Here is a 26,543-nt window from a genome sequence, read left to right as displayed (position 1 = left end):
AATGTTGCTGTTTTGCAAAAATAATTTTCCTTTGTACGTCCGCAGTGTTAATATCATCTATTTCCTTTTTCAAATTTTGTATTTCAATCTTTGTTTCAGTTTTCAATGATCCAAAATGCTCTTGTTGGAGTTTTAACAATTTTTTCTCTAAGGCTGCTAATTTGTAGTTTTTATTTTTCTTCTGGTAAGTAGATAGTGCTATAATTTTGCCTCTTATAACTGCTTTAAGTGCATCCCATAAAGTACCAGGGGAGTGCTCATCATTATCATTAAATTCAAGGAATTCCTTAATTGATTCAATTAATTTATCTTTGCTATTTGAGCAATTCAAGATGTTATTATTCATTCTCCAGAGAGTAAATCTTTTCTCACTTTTAAGACAGACAATAACAGAAACTGGGTTATGGTCTGAAATTGTGGAGATTCCAATTTCACAACTTTTCACTACTGTTAAATCTTTTTTAAACATAAAAATATAGTCCAATCGGGAGTACACGTTATGAGGATGGGAGAAGTGGGTATATTCTATTTTTCGTGGGTTATTCTCTCTCCATACGTCTACTACACCTATCTCTTCCATGAGGAGTGCCATCTTCCTTCTAATCATTTTATGGTCACCTTTGCCGTTTGAAGTGTCAAGTAAAGTGTTTAACACAATGTTAAAATCTCCACCACATATTAATGTACCTTGACTTTTTCTCATTATTAACTCCAGTATATATTTGTAAAAAGTCCAATCACTGCGGGGAGGGATATACACATTGAATAATGTTATTAGATTACCCGCAATTTTTCCAATTATCATTACATATCTGCCTTCTCTATCTTTATACTCTGATATGTGTTCATAATTTAAAGCCCCGGATATCAGGGTCGAAACACCTCTCCTTCGTCCTGAGCTATGTGAGGAGTAAAAAACATGTTTAAAACCCATTTTGCTCAGCTTTAAATGTTCCACGTCTATCAGGTGTGTTTCTTGTATAAAAGCTATTTCCGCTTTATCTTTTTTCAGTTTAGATAGTGTTTTCCACCTTTTTACTGGACTATGTAAACCATTGATATTAATAGAGACAAGTTTCAGATGTTTGCCATACATGTTTTCACACATACAATAACGCTTATAGGTTCCCTGCTCCTCAAAATCAACAACAAACTCAGAACACACGACAAAATTAACATTCGAAAATAATGAAAAATGAAACAGACATACCAAATCAAAAGCGACTTCCAAACGTTGGGTGTGTATTGATACACCGTTAAATTGCGGGGGGAGTCCCTCTCTTTCAAGGGGGGCCCCCGCGGTCCGTACTCACTTGTCAGAGCCAGTCCGACTGCAGTAGCACGCGTAAAAGGGGAAAAAACGAGCGGAACATCCCAGGTGGGGAAATATCAAAAATTACTCAAACAACAGAAGGAAAAAACTTGTTTAGCCATTCTCGGTTCAGCACATGCTGGTGCCTCGGAAGGTGTGGGGGTGGGTTAGGTTACATCGGTGCGCCCAACTTCCTTCAGCCTCTCTCTAATGGTCCCCGGCCCCGAAGCTCCGTCGAGGCGCGTTGCACCTACTTTCTCCCACGCAAATTGTGTCATCCTTTTTGTAGAGGAGGTCGATTGTCCCGCATCGATCACTCCTCTTTTTTTCAGATCAGCGACGGCCTCTCGAGGATCTCCGTAGGTCACACGACCAGTGTCGAGGTGAACGCGAAGCCGCGCCGGGTAAAGAGTCTGGAAGCGTATGTTCTTTTCCTTCAGGGCTTTTCTGACTGGTGTGAAGGCCTTTCTCTTCGCCAGTATGTCGGCAGTAAAGTCCTGTTCAAAAAAGATGCGCCTTCCTTTGTAGCGGATATCTTTTTTGCTCCATGCAGAACGGAGCACAAGCTCTTTCGTTCTGAACTCCAGAAAGCAAAGTACCACCGATCTCGGGTTGGCCTCCTGTGGTGGTTTTGGGCCAAATGAACGGTGGCATCGCTGTAGCCCCAATGGCATGTCCGGGAGATCGAGTTCGGTCTTAATGAAACACTCAATGAATTCCATGATGTCATCGCCTTCCGAACCTTCCATCATGCCATGAATTCGGATATTATTCCTCCTCATACGTGCTTCCAAATCGTTGAATCGGTCCTGGAACCGCTCTTGTTGCTCCAGAGTGTGGGTGAGTGCTTCTCTCAACTCCCCGCCGAGGGCCTCCATTTCCGAAACTCTCTGTTCGGCGTCCTCAACTCTGTTACTCACGTCTTTCAGGTCAGTGTTAAGAGTACTGAGTTTCACGTTGATCTCTTCTCTGAAGTCGGCGAGATCTTTCGTAATTTTTCCGGTGGCTTCGTTGATTTGTTTTCTGACATCGGCGCGAATCTCTTTGATTTCGGCAATTATGCTAATCTTCATAGTAGTGATGGCCAAATGAAGCCTTATGAAGCAATGAAGCTTTGCAGCCAATTGGTTTGCACATGTAGCAAAGCTTCATTGTGCTTCATTTACTCTATGGCGCCATCAAGTGGTCTACAAGCCCAAGAGGTCAACATTGTTAAGAATTCAATGGTTATTTGATTATGAGAAAGATATGAATGTGCTTATGTTAGTAATTTAGTATGTGAACAAAATAACAAAACAAAAATAACAAAACAAGTACTAAGGATAATTTGTTATTTATTTTTGTTGAGAAATAATAGCTTTCCCACAGTGGCTGGCTTTAAACGGTTTCTTTTTTTTGGACAATATTTCACCAGCTTTAGAAAATATTCTTCTTTCACAAGGCACAGATGAAGCTGGGGTGCTGATAAATGTGAGTGTCAGTTTTTATAAATTTGGGTAGGTATTCTTTTGTGCCTCCCAGTACACTAATGGATTGTTCATTCTGTTGATGTTTGGTTCAGATAGGTACACACACTCACATTTATATTAATGTAGTTCTTCTCCCTTACCTTATTGAAAGCAATCAAATGAAAATGTTCCCATACAGGGGAGGATCGCTTTTTTTTTTGCGCAATTTCCATCGCAAGCAAAGGACAAGGCTCGAAAAAAGATTGCACTGGTTGCACTGTTGCGCACAGATCATGTAACAAGTACAGGAGCCCGAAATGCACAAAATGTGAGATAACAGGCGATCGCCATTGCGTTTTGCAACCAATTTATACCGTAGTCTGTAGCCTACTGTGTTTGCAATGCGCGCCGAACGTCGGATCACTTCCGAAGCGTACATCAGCTTCAGCCGGCCGGCGAGGCTTCTCACGTCATCATTTCCGGGTTCTGCCGAAATGACGCGCGCCTCGCTACAAGCCTCGTGGAAACACCCCTCCCATTACTCGACACAAGCTTCGGAACCTCGGCCCATTTCGTCCCATCACTACTTCATAGCCTCCATGCTTGCCGTCTGGGTTAGCTCGGTAGCTTCTGCAGCGTGTTCGTCGCCCTCACATGAGGATAAAACATCCTCCTCAGTGTTCGCATGAGGTCTTCCTCTTCTCTTCTTCATTATTCCCCCCTTAGAACTGTATTAAACACTTAAGTCGACCTTCGCGGTGTTTCTTTTTAAGGGGGGATTACACCACCTGGGAGCTGCTGTTTTATGCTGCCGCTCGCTTGTCCGCCATACCGGAAGTCAAGCGCAACACGAATTTAATGTAAACATTGCTCGCCAATGACTACCCGCCGTTGAAACGATGAAGCTACGAAACAGCCGCGCATGTAGCAGCTCCAACCTATCGCTGGAACCCTCCAGAACAAAGGAAAAATACTCACGTTCATTCATGGACGCACACAGATCAACATTCCCTCGCACATCTCAACAGGTGGCTGCACTTGGCTCGAATGTGCACCCGCGCTGGCACACGCCTTTGTCAGTCCCAAAACACTTAGCGTGTGTGACTCGAGATCAAAACAGGAAGTAACTGTGAGATGTTACTAAGGAAACAAACACGTAGTGCGAACTTTTCTAAAATTCTTTTCAAAATGCTTTTCATACAGGACTAAAATATTCTTCATTCTACATTCATAATGAGGCAATAACAAAAGGTAACGCACAGACACTAAGGAATCTATCTAAAATGAAATAAAGTATTCAGATTACAGTAACGCGTTGCTAAGTAACACTTTCGTGACAACTCTGTAGGGAGGCTGCAACATTTGCTACCATCCCCCCTGGTCGAATGGATTGGATGTTTACTAGTGACAAACTCATTTCACTTCACAGCAGAAGGATGAAAAGAGCCACATCTGTCTATCATCGTCAAGATTGATGGCATTAGGTGAAGCCATAAATAAGCTAATATTTTGTTACAATGATAGGCTTACAGAGCAAAGAACGCCTCTTCAGTATTCCGAATGGAAATTTTTCCAACTGGTTAATTGTTGACGCGACATTTTTTGAAGGGCTTTGATCTTCCTCGTGGAACAACAAAGTGTGGGGAGGACAACACTACGAGCGCTTGACGCTCCAAATTATACTCATTAAGATAATTCAAAGACCTCACACAAGTTTGATCTTTGCTTGAGAGGTCTCTCGAGGTTAGGGAACATTTCTCGCTATTGATCAGTACGCTATAAAACAACTTTTACTTGTATAACGAAACATCAAATGGTGCCCATACTTGGTTGGTTCAATAGGTCTCTGGTGAGAATTCCTTGTGTTTGTCCATCATTGATTAAATGGCCGGTTAACAGCTTGCACTAATGTCTCGATTCTCTGGTGAGCCAAGTACCGTGTTCAATAACCAGGGTCTGCTCTCAGAGACAGAGTGCCCTCTCTTTTTTCATAAAGGCAGGGTATTTTGCTTTTGTTTTTCATTGATATTTTCCTGGACAAGTCAATAGAAGCCATTTATTCATTTAACAACAGAGGAATGGTGGAGTTCTTCTCAGAGGTTTTTCCATCTTAACAGACTTTTCAGATAAACAATGCATTGCCACCACAATTTATTTTCAAAGTGATATATGGCAAAGGAAAGCGCTCGTCAATAGAAGGCGCATGGGCCCCGCCCTCATCAAGATTTGGGGTAAAAAGTAAAGACATCCCAAACATAAATTAGGTAATAAAAGTAAATTAAAACATCTGCTCTTTTCTCACTCTTACAATGGATTTTACTTTCAAATTATTGTTTGATCAAACCATTTCATATTGGGTTTATTCTGGCTTGTTTTATACGTTTCATTCGAGAGAGAGAGTCCAATGTATGTTTGTCAGGTTTTGCCAACATGTGAATTCTTGGTGGTCTTTAATTGGTTTATTAAAGCCCCCCCCCACCCGATGGCACGGAGAGCTGTGCCCATGGCCAATGAACAGATTAGGGCCATTTTTTAATCCAATCTGATTCACACACCCTGGCAACTGAGACACACCTGTTACTCAAATAGCAACAGCATCCCGGGAAAACAAGGAAGGAGCTCGCTCAGTGAGTACTGCATAGTGCTTCATTGTGCACATACAATATATTGTCATTTAAAAAGATCTTTCATCTCCTGCAGTGCTGATTTACTTGCCTGTTAGACCAGACTCACCACTGTTCCAGCTACAGAGTCTGGCAACCGTTCGACGGATCAAATTCCCAGGGCGGAGCAAGCCACAGCAAACAGACAGCAGAGTGGACCAATCAGCGACGTCCGGACGTGCCGTTGATAAAGCGACAAGAAACTAGCGCGAGGGAATAAACATACGATGAGAGCGGATATGTTTATTCAAAATAGCTAGCATGAGACAGACTGTTGGTTTTAACGACTCGATGTGTTTTTGGTCATTTAAAACTGAATTACCGCGGATTGGAACATATTCTCGGCTCTCCCATTCGCCATCTGTGTTGTTTTAGAGATGACTTCCAACGCGCAAGAGTGGCGTTGCTCGTTAATAACACGTCACGCAAATGAATCTGATTGCGCAGATGATTTCGTTTGGGCTCCAGAGGCCAATAAGGAGATGGATCCCAGACTCTTCTCACAGTGTTTGAAAAATACAGGGAGAATAGTGTGGCGGTGCCAGGCAACTGATTTACGGCATACACTGCTGGCCAAAAGTATTGGCACCCCTGAAATTCTGTCAGATAATACTTAATTTCTCGCAAAAAATGATTAAAATTACAAATACTTTGGTAGATATATCCATTTATTTTGCTTGCAATAAAAGAACACAAAAAAGAATGAAATTTTTTTTTAACTCATTTGCTTCCAAAAACGTATAAATACGTTCTATTTTTAATTGTTTCAGTGTCCCAAAGACGTACTTATACGTCCTTTACATTTTTTTTCGACAAGAGACATCTCTGGGTTCTGATTCAATACACAACGCTGAAATACCAAGCAGAATAGCCGGGAGGACGCCCGGGATGCCAGGCACTGGACGACCGAGCAGAACGACCGGGACCACCAGTGCAGCGGACGATGCCGTTGAGTCTGTGCTGCTCGCCGAGCAGAGACAGGGGGCGGTGAGGTAAAAGTTTCCCCGGCTGTCGCAGCCACAACAGCGTCATCTCTCAGTTAGTTATGAGTAAATAAATTGTTACTTTGCTATCAAAAGCTCTATTTGTGTTGTTGTTTATGTTATTTTGTAAAAGGAAAACATTATTCAGATGTTTGGGATGTAACTAAAGCAAAAAATAGCTATTTTAAAGTCAAAATTATGTTTGAAATGTATGCTTTCATAAAAAGCTCAATTTCTCTGTTTTTTTTATCAGAAGTTGGAAAATTGCTCAAACTAAGCTATTTTCTAATGCTGATTTCTAAAGAATGGAAAAATATATGAACTTACTTCTTATCCTGCTGAAAAAAGAGTGTCTAATATTTCTTTTGGTGGTTTCCATGTTTATATAGCAATAGAACAGAATTTTCTGTGGGCCTTGCAAAATCAGTCAAAATCCAGTAAAACGGCCGGGAGCAAAGGGGGTTGCACCGGTGAAAATGGCTGAGAATGAATGAGTTAATCATTATCATTTTACACAAAACTCCAAAAATGAGCCAGACAAAAGCATTGGCACCCATCGAAAAATCCTGTGATGGTTCTCTAATTTGTGTAATTAAAAGCACCTGATACTTACCTGTGGCACATAACAGATGGTGGCAATAACTAAATGACACGTGCAGCCAGTTAAAATGGATTAAAGTTTACCCAACCTCTGCACTGTGTCCTTCTGTGTACCCTAGTAAGCATGGAGAAAAGAAGACCAAAGAACTGTGTGAGGACTTGAGAAGCAAACTTGTGACGAAGCATGGGCAAGCTCAAGGTTACAAGTCCATCTCCAAAGACCAGAATGTTCCTGTGTCTACCGTGCAGTGTTATCAATAAGTGTAAAGCCCATGTCAGTGTGGCTAACCTGCCTAGATGTGGACGGAAAAGAAAAAAAAAACGAGACATTTCAACGAAAGATTGTGCGGATGGTGGATAAAGAACCTCGACTAACATCCAAATAAGTTCGAGCTGTCCTGCAGTCCGAGGGTACAACAGTGTCAACCCGTACTATCCATCGGCGTCTGAATGAAAATACACTCTATGGTAGGATGCCCAGGAAGACCCCATTTCTGACCCAGAGACATAAAAAAGCCAGGCTGGAGTTTGCCAAAACTTACCAAAAATGTTTTTGAAGATTGTTCTCTGGTCAGATGAGAAAAAAGTAGAACTTTTTGGGAAAAGGCATCAACAGAGTTTACAGGAAAAAACAAGGCCTTCAAAAAATAGAACACGGTCCCCACAGTCAGACCAATCAGAACGGCTATTGTTCAAGAGGAGGGCGGGACACACCATTGCCGACCTGCTGGCTTCTGCTTGCTCTTTCATATGACGGCAGATGATAGAAATGGCGAAACACCTTAGGTAAGGAGTTTACTTTGTTTTCTCTTGGGTGTCATGTACTAAAAGGATTTTTCAAGCTAATGTAATCCCTATTTAAATATCAGTTGATTTTGCATTTAAAATAGGGCACGAACATCGATGGCGAGCCAATTACCTACGGTTAGCAATGTTGACTTCGAGTGTTGAGTTGATACGGTGTTACACGCATAGGAAGAACTCGAAAGACATGACAGGAAAAACGGCAATTAACGACAGCGCGTACCGTCGCCCGTGTGATAGATTCCAGAAAACTAGAGATATTATCGTTTTAATTTGATAGTATATATACTTTTTTTTCTTTTTGGATGTGGGATGCTCTGCTTCAACTATCTCCACTTGCATGTCTTCCAATGGAATCTCCCAGCCAACTGAGAATTTCACCAATTGTTCCAATGTGTCTTGAGGATCTGCGAAGGTAATGGACAAATTATATAAATTGAAACTATTTCAAGGTAACTTTTCAATTGCAAGGTTACAATTAGAGATGTCTCAATCGCATATTTTTGCACCCAAGTGTGAGTTCACCTGATTTTGAATCCCGATCGCATACCTAGGCAATATCATAGACTTCACTATGAGATGGTGAAGTCTATGGCAATATATGGAAAAAAAAATATTCTTCTTTAAATAAAACTATCCCAACATGATATATACAGTGGTTGTTTTGGTAATCATCTGTATAACAAGGTATTGTAATGCAGAATATTTTATTTGCAATAGCTGATTGCCAAATGTAAAGTAAAACAAAACGGTTGCATATGTAACAAAGCATTACATTTGTAAGATCAAAGTACTAACTGAGGATTTTCTTGGAAGTTTATATTTTTGAATACTTATATACATATTACAATCTCTACCATGTAAAAATCTACCATGCCCTGCGTGTCTTGCTTGCTATACTTTCTCAGCACAACGCCATCTATATGAAATATGATTGCACAATGATATATTACCATTTTAAGCCAAAAAAATAAAACCAAATTAGCCAATCCCGACTTGCCGTATATAAAGAAATGACGCCCCGTTCCAATAGCGTTAATGCCCTGTACTGTTCACTCATGCACAAAAAAAAAAAAAGTATATATACTATCAAATTAAAACGATAATATCTCTAGTTTTCTGGAATCTATCACACGGGCGACGGTACGCGCCGTCGTTAATTGCCGTTTTTCCTGTCATGTCTTTCGAGTTCTTCCTATGCGTGTAACACCGTATCAACTCAACACTCGAAGTCAACATTGCTAACCGTAGGTAATTGGCTCGCCATCGATGTTCGTGCCCTATTTTAAATGCAAAATCAACTGATAATAGGGATTACATTAGCTTGAAAAATCCTTTTAGTACATGACACCCAAGAGAAAACAAAGTAAACTCCTTACCTAAGGTGTTTCGCCATTTCTATCATCTGCCGTCATATGGAAGAGCAAGCAGAAGCCAGCAGGTCGGCAATGGTGTGTCCCGCCCTCCTCCTGAACAATAGCCGTTCTGATTGGTCAGAATTTTGGCTCACATGCTTACCCCGAAATTTAGTTGTACATGCTCAGAAAACACTTGTAGATCATTAAAGAAAAAACACCCGAAAAACTATTCACTAGATTGTGTTCTTAACGTCTTCTTTTGACCACGACTTGGAATGATATTTTTGTGTTTGTTTTTTACAACAGATTATTTCGATGTACAAGTAGATTTTTTCATCTTTGGTTACAAGTGACTTTTGTCTCTGAAAACGCGACAAGGGGGAGACAAAACTCGCGAGGTTGTAAGCAAAGAAAAAACACCTGTAGAACAAAAAAATCACTTGTAAATGGAAAAAAAAAAACACTTGTAGAATTTTTTTTATATTGTGTTTTTTTCATGTTTATTTCACAACGCAACATTTGGAAATACAAGGTTTTTTTTTTGGTTATACAAGTTAAAATTAGTCAAATGTACAGGTATGTTTTTATTTTAAAACTAGGTTACGAGTATCTTTTTTGGCCCATAAAACTCGACAAGAATGTGATAAAACTTGTGCACTTGTAATTGGTAATTTTTAACCCGTAGTGATGAAAAAACACCTGTAGAACAAAAAAATCACTTGTAATTGAAAAAAAAAACACTTGTAGAATTTATTTTTTACATTGTGTTTTTTTTCATGTTTATTTCACAACGCAAATTTTGGAAATACAAGTTGTTGTTTTTTGTTTTACAAGTTAAAATTAGTCATTTTACAGGTATGTTTTTATTTTAAAACTGGGTTACGAGTATCTTTTTTGGCTCATAAAACTCGACAAGAATGTGACAAAACTTGTGCACTTGTAATTGCTAATTTTTAGCCCGTAGTGAAGAAAAAAAACCTGTAGAACAAAAAAAATCACTTGTAATTGGAAAAAAAACACTTGTAGAATTTATTTTTTACATCGTGCTTTTTCATGTTTATTACACAACGCAAAATTTGGAAATACAAGTGTTTTTTTAGTTAAAATTGGTCATTTTACAGGTATAATTTTCATTTTACAACCTCACTTCTTTTGGCACTATTCTATCTCCATACACAAGAAGCAACTGGCGGCGAAACCAGACGAGTTAAATTATTATTAAAATATTATTTAATATTGTTATTTATTTATTATTTATTTAGAATTTAAAATTTAGAAATTAGAATTTAAAATACTCCTTCTTACATTTAAGACCATTAATGGGTTGGGGCCATCTTATCTCACCGATGCTCTGGTTCCATACCGCCCCAACAGAACACTCCGATCTCAGAATGCAGGTCTACTGGTAGTTCCCAGGGTTTATAAAAGTACTGTCGGAGCTAGAGCCTTTAGCCACCAAGCCCCTGTTTTATGGAATCAGCTTCCAGCTAGTATTAAAGAAGCCGAGACAGTCTGCACATTTAAGATTAGATTAAAAACGTTCCTATTCGACAAAGCTTATGGTTAGGCTAGTTCAGGGGTCAGCAACCTTTTTGGTGTGGAGTGCCACTTTCAAATTTTCTTGTCAATCAGTGTGCCACCCCAAGATTAATGACGCGCATCCGAATTTTTATATCCGGCAGAGCTGTAATTTTACTCCAAATAAAAAAAACATGGACATACATTTAATTTGTATAACTACCATTCGTCTTCATCAATTAACTAAAAACTAATGCATATTGTAGAAAATATCAAAACTTGAAAATAAGTGCAACAGTAATAACAGCTGTACAGCTGTACCATTTTATGCAAACATATCACACACACACACACACACACACACACACACACCAGCACGCAAAAGGGAACAGGTGTGATTCTCAGTGCAGGTCTCTCACAGTACAGAGAGCCTTCAAAGTCAGAACAGCCGACTCTTACATTTTGTCTTGTTCACTCGCAACTTAAACAGTGAATTATATGCACAATTTTATATTTTATATTACAAATATAAAAGATGCCCACTTTAATGTGTTCCTTGGCCCTGTTTTCTATGAATTTTCATGTTTTGTCTCGTAGTGGCGTTTGACACTTGTTGTGCGACACACAACACCCTCGAGGCATAATGCACAAAAGAGCTACCGGAAGTAACCAGGCAACCAGTTGTTACCGGTATCCCCAAGGGGCCGCTGTCCCCTACAATATGATCGGCTTACTAGTTAAGCGTAGAAGAAGAATTGGGCGTCTGTGGGAGAAAAAGAGAGGGAGCAAAGGAAGGTGTTGAGAGAGAGCGGAGAGCGCCGTGAAAAGGAGAGAAGAGGCTGTGTCCCCCGCTGGTTTTTGTTTTGTTTAATAAAAGCCTCCAGTAAAACACCATCCAATGCGTCACAGTGTTTTTATACACATTGCCACCTCTCCGAAGTAAGCACCGGACGAATCGACGGCAACGAGCCATGTTAATCGACAGTCCACTCCATACTACAGTGCAAGCATCGCTTCACCCGCTGCCCTGACCTGACAGCTGGCAATCGGGGTCCAACCGGAGTGTTGCGATGCGCCGGGACAGGGGTGTACAGTCCCGTATCTTAAGCGACCGGCCTCCGCGCCGGGGCGAGTGTGTGACATCGGGATCTCAATTCAAAGTTAAAGCGACGGGGCTCCCGGCGCGGACGCTGGCGATTCGCCGGCTGTGTACTCGCTTACTGGCCCACCTGTTCTAGGTTGCAAATTTTGTCAGAACACCGGCCTCCACGCTGGGGCTTGGAGTAATAGCACCAAAAAGTGCAGATTGGTGACACTGTGTACTTCCGCCAGCTCTCTGACTGGTTGGCTTCGTGACACGTTAGTAGCGGGTGCTGAATTGAGCGCGCAGAATTGAGCGCGCAGAGGGGGAAAAAAAAACGACGAGCGCAGGAATCGAAAAATTGAAGAGCTGGAAGTGTGCTCAAAATCCATAATTGTTCGCAAATAACGCTATAGGCAGAGGGGTCGGGAGGGACGCTCCCGTAAAGCCCTAAATAACAGGGCGTGCAACTAAAAGTGTCTTAATTTCAGGTAAAAAAAATATATATATATATATACAGTATATATATATATATATTGCCATGCGCTCGCGTGTCACTGGTTAACCCTTCGCGTGCCAGTGCTGACACGCGTGTCATAGGTTGCCGACCCCTGGGCTAGTTGAAGTCCGAGTAGACTCACAGTTTAGTCTAAGCTGCACTAGAAGCTATAATGCTGGGGGCAGTACAGCCGCTGAGTTCTATCTCCTTTTCTTACTCTACCTACCACTTGTCTTACTTTATTTCTATTTTCCAATGTTAATATCTAGTTGTCTAGTGTCTTCATCACTAGTCACCCGGTGTCCCCTTTCCCCCCTCCCCTCTGGGGAGGGGCTATTTTTCAGCTGCAGCCTCCTGACTGTCAGGAACCCTGGCTGGATAGACGTCCTCGCTGCTACCCCCGTCACATCTGGCTAGATGGACCTCTTCTTGCTCCTTTACTCCACTGCATTTTTACGGACTGTAATTTCGCCTGCTAATTCCCATTAGCAGTTCTGGGGTTCCTGTCTATCCGTCCTGGGGGTGGATCTCTCCTGACTGTGGTACTCCCCGAGGTTTCTCATTTTTCTCCCAATTGGCTCTGGAGTTTTTGGAGTTTTTCCTTGCCGGCATGGAGGGTCTTAAGGATAGGGGATACCCAGGACTTGAACTGTATCTATTCATCTTTGTTGCTTCATTTCTAATTGTGTATCATATTGCCTCTGTAAAGTCCTTTGAGACATCTGTTGTGATTGAGGGCTATACAAATAAAATTGAATTGAATTGAATTGAGTTGATCTGGCAACGAGGTGGGGCGTCCACTGGCTTTTAATGGTTGCTGATGAAGATTGAATGTACCTGTGGCCGCTCCACCCGTCTGATGTCCAACCTACAATTAGATGACTATATGCACACCTGCCCACGGCGTGCCAGGTCTTAGGAGGGAGGGGCAGAGGCCCGAACAGTTTTCCTGTCTACTTTTATTATATTTGTCTATTCCATTGTCGTCGTTTTGCATTCATGTTTTTTTCCCTTTCGCAAAATGTTCGTAATATGATATTTTGCAACCGTATTGCGCCGCCTGTGCAACATTTTTTTTTTTTTTATTTCATCACCAACCACTGCTGCAGGAAAGGCTTTCCTTAGAGGATTTTCACTTATGAGGAATACAAGTGGACACTTTTTAAACAGGGGGTGATGAACTACAATCCAATTGTACTCTGGCAAGCAAACGCATTCATGGGTGAATTGACTTGAGAGTGTAAACAAAATCGAAGCTGGGCATTAGTAATTGTTCATTTCCGAGAAAAAGCCTTTAAGAGTACTAAAAGGTCTCGAAGCTTAGCACAGAGTTTGTGTAGACAGTCTAATTATCAAGCTGTAGTGACCAAGAACAAAAAGAGAGCACTCTAAGATCTCCCACAGGTAAAGAATTCATCTTCTTAGACAACAGCAGTAGGTTGACTTTTGCCTGCAGAACCTTATTTATGTTAAATAATTATGGAGATCTTATATGTATAAGTGTTGAAGCGCATAATATGAACAAAAGAGTGGAAAACCAATCGGCAACCACCGAAATATCAATATAATGCTTCTCTTGTGAATGCCATGGCAATGAGTACTGGATTTAATGGGCAGGAGAGTCAAAGGCACAATTTTTCCAGCAATGTGAATGTTTTTGTGGGCACTCTAATGGATAAATTGTTGCTCAAATGCAGCCTGGCTTGGAAACAGGCTGCTCCCTGACTCCACTGCTAAAAGCACAAAGTGAGATTAATCACTGTTGCCAAGGGAGATGATATTCTTTGTTTCATTAAATGCAATGCCTTTGTACAACAGAGACTATTGGGATACGACTAATGATAGGAGAGCACAAGAGGTGAAAATAGAAATTATTGAATATCTAATTTGAGTGTCATTGGGAGGCTATAAGCAAAGGTTCAATGTATACAGTAAACTTTCATCAACAGACTGATGGTAGTGGAATAGTTCCTTTCCCCACAAGGTTGACCAGAACTTGTGGCATTTTAGAATAATTCATGACAGTCATACCAAGTCTGACTGTAATGCTAGCCACAGTTGTTCTTTTACTGTATACCAGTCCTTTTCAAATAGTGGGGCGGGCCCCCCCAGGGGGGCGCAGAGCGATGGCAGGGGGGGGGCATGTGACCTCGGGAAACATACGTTTTTGCCGTATTAGAATAACGTGAAATTGCACATCCACTCAGTGGATGGCAGTGGCACTCCCATTTTCAGAGTGTTGTTTGAACCAAACAAGAGCACACAGCATAGAGCAATGGAGATATGAAGAGCTAAGACGAGGAACTATGACAAAGCGTATGTGGCGTTTGGCTTCACTTTTAACAGTGGGAGAGGAGGAAAGACCAATATGTTTACTGTGTCTAAAAATGGCAGCGGACAGTATGAAGCCAAATCAATTAAGACCTCACTTAAAAACATTAGACTCCATTCATATTGATAAGCCGCTGGACTTTTTCAGCAAAAACGTGCCGAATATTGCGAACAATCATCCCGCTTTGTGAGTGTTACATCAGTAAACCAGCGAGCACTGTTAGCATCATATAAGGTGGCATACCAAGCTGCTTAGTGCAAAAATAACCTCACACCATAGCAAAGCAGCTGATACCGCCTGCAGCCAAAATAAAAATTCCCTTTGTCCAATGACACTGTCGTTTTTGTTTTATTAATTTTTTTTTTTTTTGGGCATATTTCGGTCAAATTTTTTGGCATATTGTACTTTTGAGTTATTTTTGCTCATCAGCAGTGCTGCAACGATTAATCGATTGACTCGAGTATTCGATTAGAAAAAAAGATTTGAATTAAATTTAGCGTTTAATTAAAGTGGCGTTGTAATGGTTTGTTTTGAAAGAGTTGGCATGTACTTTTATTGATTTGGGGGATACACAGCTCTTTAGTCTGCCTCATTTCTGCTCCCTGTTAAGACCAACATAAGCTAAGTTTTTGTTTGAGCTAATGTTTTTTTAATGCATTCGTAATTTAGTTGATAGATATGTTTAGCCGTTTTTGTGGGAATATGTGTCTGTACCATTTGTTAAGAGCATTGTAGAAAAAAGAAAAATGTTAGCCTTTTATAGCATTTAAGCTAGCGGACGTTTGCTATGTACTCGTAAGTTAGTCAATTGTTCTTTTCTTGTAGATAGATCCTCATTTATTTATTTTTTTCATACTGTTTGAGGCTCAGCTCAGGTATTTTAATTTTTTTATGTTCCTTATCCGATTACTCGATTACTCGAACTAATTAGTTAATCAATTAATCGACAGCTGAAGTCCTACTAATCAGCGTGAATTTACTATTATTAATGGATTTCATTAAATTTGATTTTTCAGTATCAAATTGTCATAAAAATGTATCGAGTGTGTTGTTTGGGTGTGACTTTTTTTTTTTTTAAATTCAGGCAAAGATGTGCGTTGTGTTTTTCGTTACAAACAAAAATGTTAAAGTATAGCTCTATTGTAACTTAATCAATATTGCTTGTTTATGTGAAAGAACAATGCTATGCAGAGGTGTACTTATAATAATTAGGGCTGTCAAAATTATCGCGTTAACGAGCGGTAATTAATTTTTTAAATTAATGACGTTAAAACATTTGACGCAATTAACACACATGCCCCGCTCAAACAGATTAAAATGACAGTACAGTGTCATGTGCACTTGTTACTTGTGTTTTTGGAGTTTTGTCGCCCTCTGCTGGCGCTTGGGTGCGACTGATTTTATGGTTTTCAGCACCAGGAGAATTGGTGGTGCTGAACAATGGCGCGCTACTAGTTTATTTTTTTGTTTGAAAATTTTACAAATTTTATTGAAAACAAAAACATTGAGGGGTTTTAATATAAAATTTCTATAACTTGTACTAACATTTATCTTTTAAGAACTATGTCTTTCTATCCATGGATCGCTTTAACAGAATGTTAATAATGTTAGTGCCATCTTGTTGATTTATTGTTATAATAAACAAATGCAGTACTTATGTACAGTATGTTGAATGTATATATCCGTCTTGTGTCTTATCTTTCCATTCCAACAATAATTTACAGAAAAATATTCGCTATTTTATAGATGATCTGAATTGCGATTAATTACTATTAATTAATTTTTAAGCTGTGATTAGCTCGATTAAAAATTTTAACCGTTTGACAGCCCTAATAATATATATATATATTTTTTCACTTTTACTTTTTTTAAATTTTTTTTTAAATTACAAATTTATATAGCCTATTTACAGTGGCAACAGAGTGTTGGAGCCGCACGAAACGTTGGCATCTTCCTGAGGGGGGCATAACAGAAAATAATTGAGAAGCACTGCTGTATACTAATGTGTCTATGGAGGGGATGTTAGGTGGTTAGAATTCATAATGTTGAGTTTGAGCTCCAAGACATGATAGTCGTATTAACATTTTCAGTATTCTACATTCAGCCATAGAAGGTTACCAGTAGGTGCGGCTCGGTTATCCGAATTGGCACCAAATTTTGTTGACTTTTAACTCATTGGTTAGCGATGACTTCCAACCTATGGCGGAAAACACATACAAGACTGAAAAAGCAGTTTAAACTCCTGCAACTGACTTTTAAATAAACTACTGTATTTTAAGACGAAAGATTTGTTGTGTTTGATAGAACAATATGTCTAGAGGGTTTCATAGCAGTTTAATCGCGCAATATACCACCAGACTATTTCTAATTTGTTCGTTTTACCCCTGAGACCCCTGTTTACGGACACATCGCAACTGCTTTTGTTAAACCCAGCCATAAAAACAAAATAAGTAAAGGTGGAAAAGCGCTATATAAGTTTAACACCATTTACCATTTACTCAAATTTTCAATTATTTTTTAGCTTAAAGTCATAAATTGATTTCTATTTGGTTTAGGATAAAAAAAAAACCGACTTTATGAAGATATTCACTCGTGAATTTTTATCTTTTAAACAAATCACGTCACAAAATTGCGTCTGCAAATAGGTCACCGGTATCTACCTCTTTACTATCGATTTATTGGGTTTTCAATTATTATTAGCTTAAAGTCATAAATTGATTTCTATTTGGTTTGGGTAAAAAAACGACTTTATAAAGATATTCACTGGTGAATTTTTAACTTTTAAACAAATCACGTCACAAAATTGCGTCTGCAAATAGGTCACAGGTATGTACCTCTTTACTATCGATTTATTGGATTTTTTTGTTACTGACGCATTTTTCCGATATTTCAAATGATGAATAATCGATCAAAATTAAAATTAAAATCAAAAAGAGAAAATATTTGAAAAAAAATATCAACCACTCCTTTTGCCCACTATTTCGTCTCGCACTCCATGCGAAATAACCATTAAGATATAAAAGCCAAACAAAGCCTGGTTGCACACATTCATAGCTGTGTCTTTATACTTGGTGATACATGCTACAGAGTTTTTTTTTATCAAAACAAGGTAAGTGTGCCATAATATCTAGTTAAAATCAGTGTGTCTTTAATTTTGCTCATGCTTGATCACGCAACAAGTTAGAAGAAATATCGCGCCAGCCAGAAAAATGACGTACGTTGCAGTACAGACCTAGCAGGCTAACTGACCAGCATCCTCATTACCTTTTCGACCTGTGTTGCTGGTTTGTATTGCTTATTATGGGATGATATCGATGTATTCGATACATTGGATGCTTAAATTATAAATCCCAGGTCCCAGGCTTCGATCTTTTTATTGTGAATTCTCCATTGATGTTCACATTATTGCCTGCATCACTTTTCAGAAGTCATCATTCCACATACAGTAGATCTACACAATGGAGTAGAAAAATGAGGCACAATGACCTGGATAAATATGATATGCTGAAGGATGCTATTATACATGTGGGTAGGACAGTGTGGACAGGGAGGCCCACGTCTTTATGACAGATGACATCAAACACGACCACAAGACGGTCAACGAGTTTAAAACACAGAGACTGTCAAGGATGAGCACAAAAATAACAGCGAAAAGGCTGACAATATGGAGTGATGCTGCTGCAAGTCAATACATGGTAGGTTTTCTTTATCAGACTTCATAAGTGCGCTATGGAGGTATTTTTTTTCTGTCGTTATTCATCATTTCTATTGCTTCCATTCATCAGAATAAATCAACATTTCATGAAATGACAAGTCTCAACATTGCTTCTATGGCTCTGAGCACAGCAAAGGGAAGCGTGATGGAGAGCCGTGCACTCTGGAAAAAAACTTCCGCAACGCCAAGGACATGGTTGAGTATCTGTCCGAGAAGCATGGAATGGCCCTGAGGTAAAAGTTACATCTCCTTTTCATCCAAGTTGATGTGTCCTTTCAGCCAACAACTATGAAATGACAAGGAGTGAGGAAATAATCTTTAAGAAATAGAAAAAATAAAGTGTCTGTTACAAAATGTTACTTGAAGTGTTTGGTACGTATTTATTATGTACCAGAATGGGTGTCCAAAACCTTTTTTAAATGAGAAAAAAAGATATGTTCATAAGTTTAAAAAATGTATTTTTAACTCACATGATGTGGCTTACTTTTCAGGTGTCAAAAAGTTTCCTCCTGTTCAAAAAATGTCTTCCCCCAGAAAATGGAGATTTTAAGTTTTCCAATGATGTATCACACATGCATAAAGGACATTTTTTAAATGTATCCCAATTGGTGGTCTCAGAGCAGAACTTCAAGCCACCTGAGTGTTTTCCGCCCATTTTGAGTGAGAGGGATTTCGGTCCATACGGGGCAGCAAAACAAATTTTTTCCTATAGCTCCAAATGAGGTTCATTTTATTTATTTATTTTTTTTTATGTCACGAAACAACAAACATTTTAAAATGCACCAAATTATTACATTTGATACAGACTCACATCTTGAGAGACCTTTTCTTTGGCTTCTCATTGTTGTAAAAACATTAAAACTTTTGTGTAACGTTGAACTCGGGCTGGGCGATCTGGCCCAAAAAAAGGATTAATTATTTTTTTCATAAGTCCGATATTGATGGTTTTTCACAATTTTTATTAAGCTTGGTTTTTATCTTGTTGTTTTTCTTAACTATGTTTTTATTCAATCGTGCCTGTCATTGTATATACAGTGGGGCAAATAAGTATTTAGTCAACTACTATCAAAATACCAGCAACAGTGTGTGAAAAGCTTGTGAAGAGTTACAGAAAATGTTTGGCCTCCGTTATTGCTAACAAAGGGTACATAACAAAGTATTGAGATGAACTTTTGGTATTAACCAAATACTTATTTTCCACCATGATTTGCAAATAAATTCTTTAAAAATCAAACAATGTGATTTTCTGTTTTTTTTTTTCTACATTTTGTCTCTCATGGTTGAGGTTTACCCATGTTGACAATTACAGGCCTCTCTAATATTTTCAAGTGGGAGAACTTGTACAGTTAGTGGTTGACTAAATACTTATTTGCCCCACTGTATGCATTAAGCTAGCAGGCGCTCAAAAAATTAAATATACCTTGTATTTTAGTGCACATTGTTTTTTTGGTTTTTTTTTAATCTGTTATGTGTTGACCTAACCTAGTGTGTAATAAATTGCTTGAAAACCAACAATATTTGTCTGTTTGATGGACTATTTAAAATCTGCCCAACTAGTAAGTTTGCATCAGTATATACGGTATATGACATGGCTTATCACAGAGATCGATGTAAACTTGTTTCCGATCTGGGATCACGATCTTAAATTTGCACAGCCCTGCCTTGAACTTACACTTCAACAACATACCCGGTCACGGTACTAAATACATTTTTGGTCCCCCAATAATTTAACAGGGAATTATTTAAATCCTACTACATTGCTGCAGGCTCCCTGGAGACAGCAAATCACATAGACTTATTATAGAGGAGACAAATCAAGTGTACTAGATCCCTCCAACCTCCAGACCTACTTTCCCAAGGTTATTATCAAAGATGGCTCACGATTTGGTACAGTATGTGGGTTGGGTTTTAAGTAAACCTGCTGCTGGAGATGTGGCTCAACCCTATGTAAAGGAAGCAAAGGATCTTCACTGGCCATAGAGAAAAAGGGGTATAGCTAATTAAAACCCCTGGGAGGCCTTTATGGGCGCTGTTATGGTCCCTGTAGAATTATGTCGGCCTGGCAACATCATGCATCAGATCATAGACACAGAGCGCTGTATTCAAAAGATACTTCTTGTCATGTAAAATTTAGGTGTGCACCCCAAAAAGAAGTTGAAGAGACGGAATTGCAAGTTTTAGTAGAAAAGTCACAGACATAATTATGAGAAACAGAAAGTACATTTTCTCCAATAATTCAAGGGAAAAAGCAACGTTCTGTTTGATTTAACCCATCTTGAGTGCATGACTATTGGATGCATAAGACTGCATTTAAATTTTGAGAAAAATAGCTAACTATGATCCCTAAAGAACATCTGGATTCTTTGACCGAAAACAAGGAAAAACTCACATCTTTGCTACCATTGTTGCTGAGCTTCTCCCTCTGGCACTCCAGCTACAGCGAGCAGTTGGCTGTCTTTCATTCCTTTGATTGAAACATTTACCAGCCCAGGTATCAATCACATTTATGATTGTTATGCAACTCTAGGGAAACCGCTCTTGGAGAAGCCTGCACCAATTGTCACAGTTCCCAAGGAAAGGACCCATAGAAATGCAGAACTGAAAGGAATTTGGTTTAGAAAAAAAAATAAAATCCCCCCCAATGTATTCATTTTATGTGGCACAACTAGGGAACAAAAGTAGACTATTTCAGTCAAAGCATCACACTATTAACATGTAATTAAGCTAGTTATTGAAGCTATACAGAAAAGTTATGTATGTAAAGTTTGGTATGGTTGATAGTCGCAGGCGGTACTGGACAAAATGGCAAGCAGTGTTGTTTTCGTCAACGATGACGATTACAAAAATATTTTGTTGACTTGACCCTGAAAGACCTGTTAGTCCGCCTTTTAAAAGTTCACCTCCACTACATGTATTATCCTGCATCAGATGCACATGTTTGAGGTCGATGTCAGCATAAAGACACCTGTCCACCCCAAACGATCAGTAAGACTCAAACTTGTAACATGGTCAAGACCAAAGAGCTGTCCAAAGACACCAGAAACACAATTGTTCCCATTTATTTATTTTTTTTTATTTTTTTATTTTTTTTTACCTGTCCTGTTCAGCTGTCTGACACAGAGAATGGAAGTCTAAGTGCCCGGATAGTCTGAACAGTTTTAATGTTTCAGATTGAGAGTCTGACATACTCCCATTGTGATCATTCAAAATACCTTTTTATTATGACAAAGCAGCGATTATGGGGGGACAGAAGAAAAGAAACACAAGAGAAGAAAGAAAAGAAACACATACACAAACAACAACAAGAAATACATTGAACATCTAGACTAATTACTAATATGCTGGTGCCATCGTCAGCGAGATGTATTTCCGGTTTACACCATGTGGGGGCCTATTGGCCAGTGAATGAGGGGGACGGGGGTGGGGGTGTCTATAAGCTAAGTGATTAAAAGGGGTAGAGTGTACACAAATCAGTTCTGTGATCTAGAACCCAGTAATCGTGTGAATCTGAATGTAAGCCCGTTGGCGACCAACCCTACACCGCCCCATCGCCAATCCCGGCACCAGGACCCCCAACCCGAGCATGCACTACCACGTACAGCAGTACGCGAGCCCCACCAGGCGCGCGACAGCCACGCAGACGGGCGGAGAACGGGCGCCAACCCAGGGCCCCGGCCCCCACCCAGCCAGCCCGGGGAGGGAGGGCAGGCGGGGGGGGGGGGGGGATGTGTCAAGCACAGCCCATCCCTCCTCCCGCAGCCCAGCAAAGGAGCCATCGCCCCCCCCCCCCCCGGGATCCAGGGTGGTCACCTGGGCCACCTGCGCACCCATCAACCGGCCTTCAGGGATGGCAGGAGGGGACGCACCACCAACCCCATGTCTACCCCCACTCCCGCCCGCCCAGCCGGGCCACGAGCCACAGCCGCAACCCCCCAACCGGCACGGCACGCCACGGGACCCCCAGCGGCCCAACAAGCCCAAGGCAGGGCAGGGTCCCCCACCGGTGCAGGCAACACCCCGCTGATACACCGGCACCCAGCCAGCGACCCCGGTGGAGCGCAGGGTGGATGTCCAGTCAGAGAAGAGAGGGGATGGCGGAGGCAGGAGAACGCCAAGGAACTGCCACGGGACGATGCAAGGTTGGAGCCCCGACCCCCCTCCCCACTCCCGCGGCCGGCAGCCCAGGCAGAGGGGAGGCCACACCCCAGGAGCTACGCCATAGGGAAAAAGTGTGGGACCCACCTACCACCCTATTACTGTGGCTGCCAGGTTCCCGGCTGGCAGCCATCACCCAGCACCGTGATGGGATTGTGAGGGGAGGGCAGTGCGATGTATGCATTAAAATAGGAGAGCTTGGCTTGGGGCAGTGGAACCGCAGCATGGAGTTTCTGCCCAGTCGCCCATCCCATCGCCCTTTGCCGGAGCTCTCCTGTGGAGTATGACGTGTGTGGTGCGTTTAAAAAAGGTGCAGGGATGGCGAGGCCTGTCGTGAGGAGGCAACCGTGAGGTACCCCCCCCCCCCGCCCAACAGGTCCCAACTATCCCACAACCTTGGTGTGTGGTGCATTAAAAACAGGGGGGAGCCGGGCCGGGACTGTAAAGCCCCGTCTCAACTCTCCCCGGAGAAATGTATGAGCATTTAAGTGCCAGGGTGAAAGATATTTACAGTGCCGAAGTGAGAAGTGCGTGAGTTAAGAGGCAGGCTCCCGCAGGCGTGGCCCCGTCCACCAGAACCACTGGCCGCAGGGCGGGAGAAGCGTCAGGGCCCCGATCAATCCCCGCCCCAGATCACCCACGGTGCCTCCGCGTGTTCCCATTTAAGATATCACCTCGTCTCAATGATCCTAAGAAATGTGAGGAATCAGCCCAGAACTACATGACAGGAGTTGATCAATAACCTGAAAAGAGCTGGGACCACCGTTTCCAAGGTTAGTAACGGTAATAAACTAAGACGTATGGTTTGAAATCATGCATGGTACAGAAGGTTCCCCTGCTTAAACCAGCACATTTCAAAGGTCGTCTTAAGTTTGCCTTTGACCATTTGGATGCTGCAGAGGAGTCATGGGAGCAAGTTTTGTGGTCAGATGAGAGCAAAATAGATTTTTAAAAAAATTTTCTAATTCCACTAAATGTGCTTGGAGGAAAAAAAGAATAATGTACTATCTCAAGAACAACATCCCTACTGTGAAGCATGGGGGTGGTAGCATCATGCTTTGGGGGTGTTTTTCTACACATGGCACAGGACGAGTGCACTGTATTAAAGAGAGGATGACTGGGGCCCTATATTGTAATATTTTGGTTAGTGACCTACTTCCTTCAATCAGAGCATTGAAGATGGGTCGTGCCTCGGTCTTCCAACATGACAATGACCCAAAGCGCAGAGCCAGGAAAACCAAGGAGTGGCTCCTTAAGAAGCATAACAAGGTTCTAATATGACATAACCGGTCTCCAAACCTAAACCACATAGAAAACCTTTGGAGGGAGCTCAAAACTCCGTGTTTCTCAGCGACAGCCCAGAAACCTGACTGATGGGTGTGCCAAAATCCCTCCTGCAGTGTGTGCAAACCTGGTGGAAAAACTGCAGGACACGTTTGACCTCTGTAATTGCAAACAAAGGCTACTGTACCAAATATTAACATTCGTTTTCCCAGGTGTTCAAATACTTATTTGCAGCTGTATAACACAAATAAATCGTTAAAAAACTTGCATTGTGATTTCTGGATTTTTTTTTAGATCATCTCTCTCACAGTGGACATGCACCTAAATGATGAAAATTTCAGACCCCTCCATAATTTTTAAGTGGGAGAACTTGCAAAATAGAAGGTTGTTCAAATACATCTTTTCTAGACTAGATGAAAATTAAAAGGGCTGCCAAAAACAACATTGATTTAAAGGCCTTTAACTTTTAAGTTATCTTACGATCTTCCCAATTAAGTGCAATGTAAAGGAAAACACTGCATCTGAATTTATACAAATATTTGGAGTTTTGAACCAACCGTCTACAATATAATGCTACTTGAGATGCTAGTGTCCATAAAATATTAGAGTAAGAAAAAATTTTATTAGTCCTAAGTATGCATTTTTACTTTCCTTAAGGGTTTGATATTAAAATGAATTGGATGTCTATTGTTGTCAATGACAGCCATTGAGTTAAGTAAGTCATGTTAAAATGAGTGGAAATGTGAATATTTAATCGTAAGTTGACTTACATTGTGGGCACCTACTGTATATTCTTTATATAATCTAAATTTTTAGGTTATGAAGTGCTGTGCTCATAGAGGGAAAAAAATACATTAAAAAAGTTAGGCTGTAACTTTGAGTCTTGGGGAAGAATAATGTGAGGAAGAATACACACAATACACAGAAAGTGGACTTTACTTCAAAGAAGACCCAGTTATTGTAAGTCACAATACAAGTTACTTATCAGAACAGCAACAGCAAACTTAAGAAGCACGCAGTTTATTAAGTACAGTTTTTAAAATTGCATCCTGGAACCGATAATTTCCATTTACATTATTTACAATTCCCGAAAGCACAAACAAATCGGATGCCAAGCTGTCAGTATCCAAGAAAACTGTATCGTTTCTGACCTTACACAGGTCAACTGAATATTTCAACAACAGGGCAACTGAGACATTCCTTTTTCTTTTTTTTAACATGTACTCAATACAGTATACAAAACCGAGAGTGAAGCACACCTCCTTGAGGAGCAGTAAGTTGGCCGTTCGTCCCTTGCTAATGTATGCAAAGTTCATGTTTACGAGCCCCTACAGCAGAAGTACATACTGGCCTCATCACGTGTATTCACCAAACAAGAGTAAGGAATCATCATCCGGGCAGCTAATTGTCAGCTGTTTACATTGCCGTTGGCGCACCTCTCCTCCCCTGCGCCACACATCTGTAGTTTGCATTACAGCCAGGAGCTCGGTGCTACACCGTGTTAGCAAATCTGGCCTCTCAAGCTGTTCACTTTGCAAACTGCATAACCCCGATTCACATCGCTGTGCATATATTCATGCGAAACACAATCTTTTTCACACAAACTATTCGAAAAAATGACAAAAAAAACATGACATGTATTTTAATGAGCCAATTAGTTTCAATGAATTGAAGATTGAAATCTTTTGAATTCTAAACAGGAAGTTTTAACTGAATCAAAATAGAGAAATTAGAATAACTTGGAACTGGAATTGTACTACAATGCAAAGCATAGTGGTGCTGAGGGAAGGGCATTTATTGCAGAAGGCTTACTGCAGGTACTAAGACGGCAGATGGCGAATTATCTGAAAAAGGAAAAACAAAAGACGTTGGCAGCAGCCTCAAGGATCCATTTGAAAAAAATGTGATGGAAATGGGACAAAGACAAAATGGCAATTATCGAAAGCTCACAAAAGGGTAAATTAAGACTTTCATATCTGTGGTTTATGGCATTTTTATGTGACTTTTGAAAGGTTTATTAGATGAAATTATGCTCATAGTAACCTTTAAATTACTGATTTCAGGAAAAACACCTTAACTCATTGGCTGCTATTGAAAGTGCTAGACATCCAATCTGTATGAACACATTCGCCCTTCCCAGTCAAAATGGATTGGACATCTAGTATCGTCAATGGCACTGAAAGACTGAAATTAAAGGAGGAGATAACCTAACTTTTGGGGAGCATTGATAAAGTGATTTACACTAAAAACAAACATTTCAACGTGTTATCATAACTATTTCAATTTGAAATCGTGTAACGCTATTTAGCGTAATGTGTTGTAATATGTGAAACCTATTAAACAGCCAAGTGAGATTGTGTGTGAGCAGCAATCTTTTTTTATGTAGAGCTATGCAATATGCATGGTACGGGCGTGAGAAAACCACAGACAAACCCACAACCAGTTTCTGTCAAGAAAACAGAAAACAGTCAAGTAATATGATGAAACTTCAGTTTGTGAATAAAATTACTTTTGGTTAAAAATATACTTTAGCTTGAAAATCTTATCCCTTTAATTGCCTTGGCAGTTTTACATAATTTAGCCATATGCGTAGATTAAGGGGGCCCGGGGTGGGGCATAGCCCCCCTTGGCGGCCGAAAATGTCATTACATGTACTTGACTTTCAAATACAGTATATGAATTTAAAATGGACTTTGCCGGTAAAATGTTGTCTATAAAAGTTGTAAAGCAATAAAACAAACAACAAAAATGAATGAAATGGACCAAAAAAAAAAAAAATAATGGGTCAAAA

General features: G+C 40.3%; 1 long non-coding RNA gene across 2 annotated transcripts in view; it reads right to left on the bottom strand.

Annotated features, from left to right (window-relative positions):
* Positions 1-16,392: 16,392 nt before the first annotated feature.
* LOC130922705 (uncharacterized) overlaps positions 16,393-26,543 on the bottom strand; it is a 73,479-nt gene continuing 63,328 nt past the window's right edge. The window contains exon 4 of one of the 2 annotated variants that reach the window (XR_009064565.1): positions 16,393-18,599. This is a non-coding gene — a long non-coding RNA (uncharacterized LOC130922705). Of the gene's footprint in view, positions 18,600-24,691; positions 25,597-26,543 lie in introns of those variants that run through there. The other variant, XR_009064564.1, reaches the window with a different exon arrangement.

This window comes from Corythoichthys intestinalis, chromosome 10 (genome assembly GCF_030265065.1).
Source record: "Corythoichthys intestinalis isolate RoL2023-P3 chromosome 10, ASM3026506v1, whole genome shotgun sequence".
Lineage (NCBI taxonomy): Eukaryota > Metazoa > Chordata > Actinopteri > Syngnathiformes > Syngnathidae > Corythoichthys > Corythoichthys intestinalis.
This window is presented reverse-complemented; position numbering and strand designations above follow the sequence as displayed.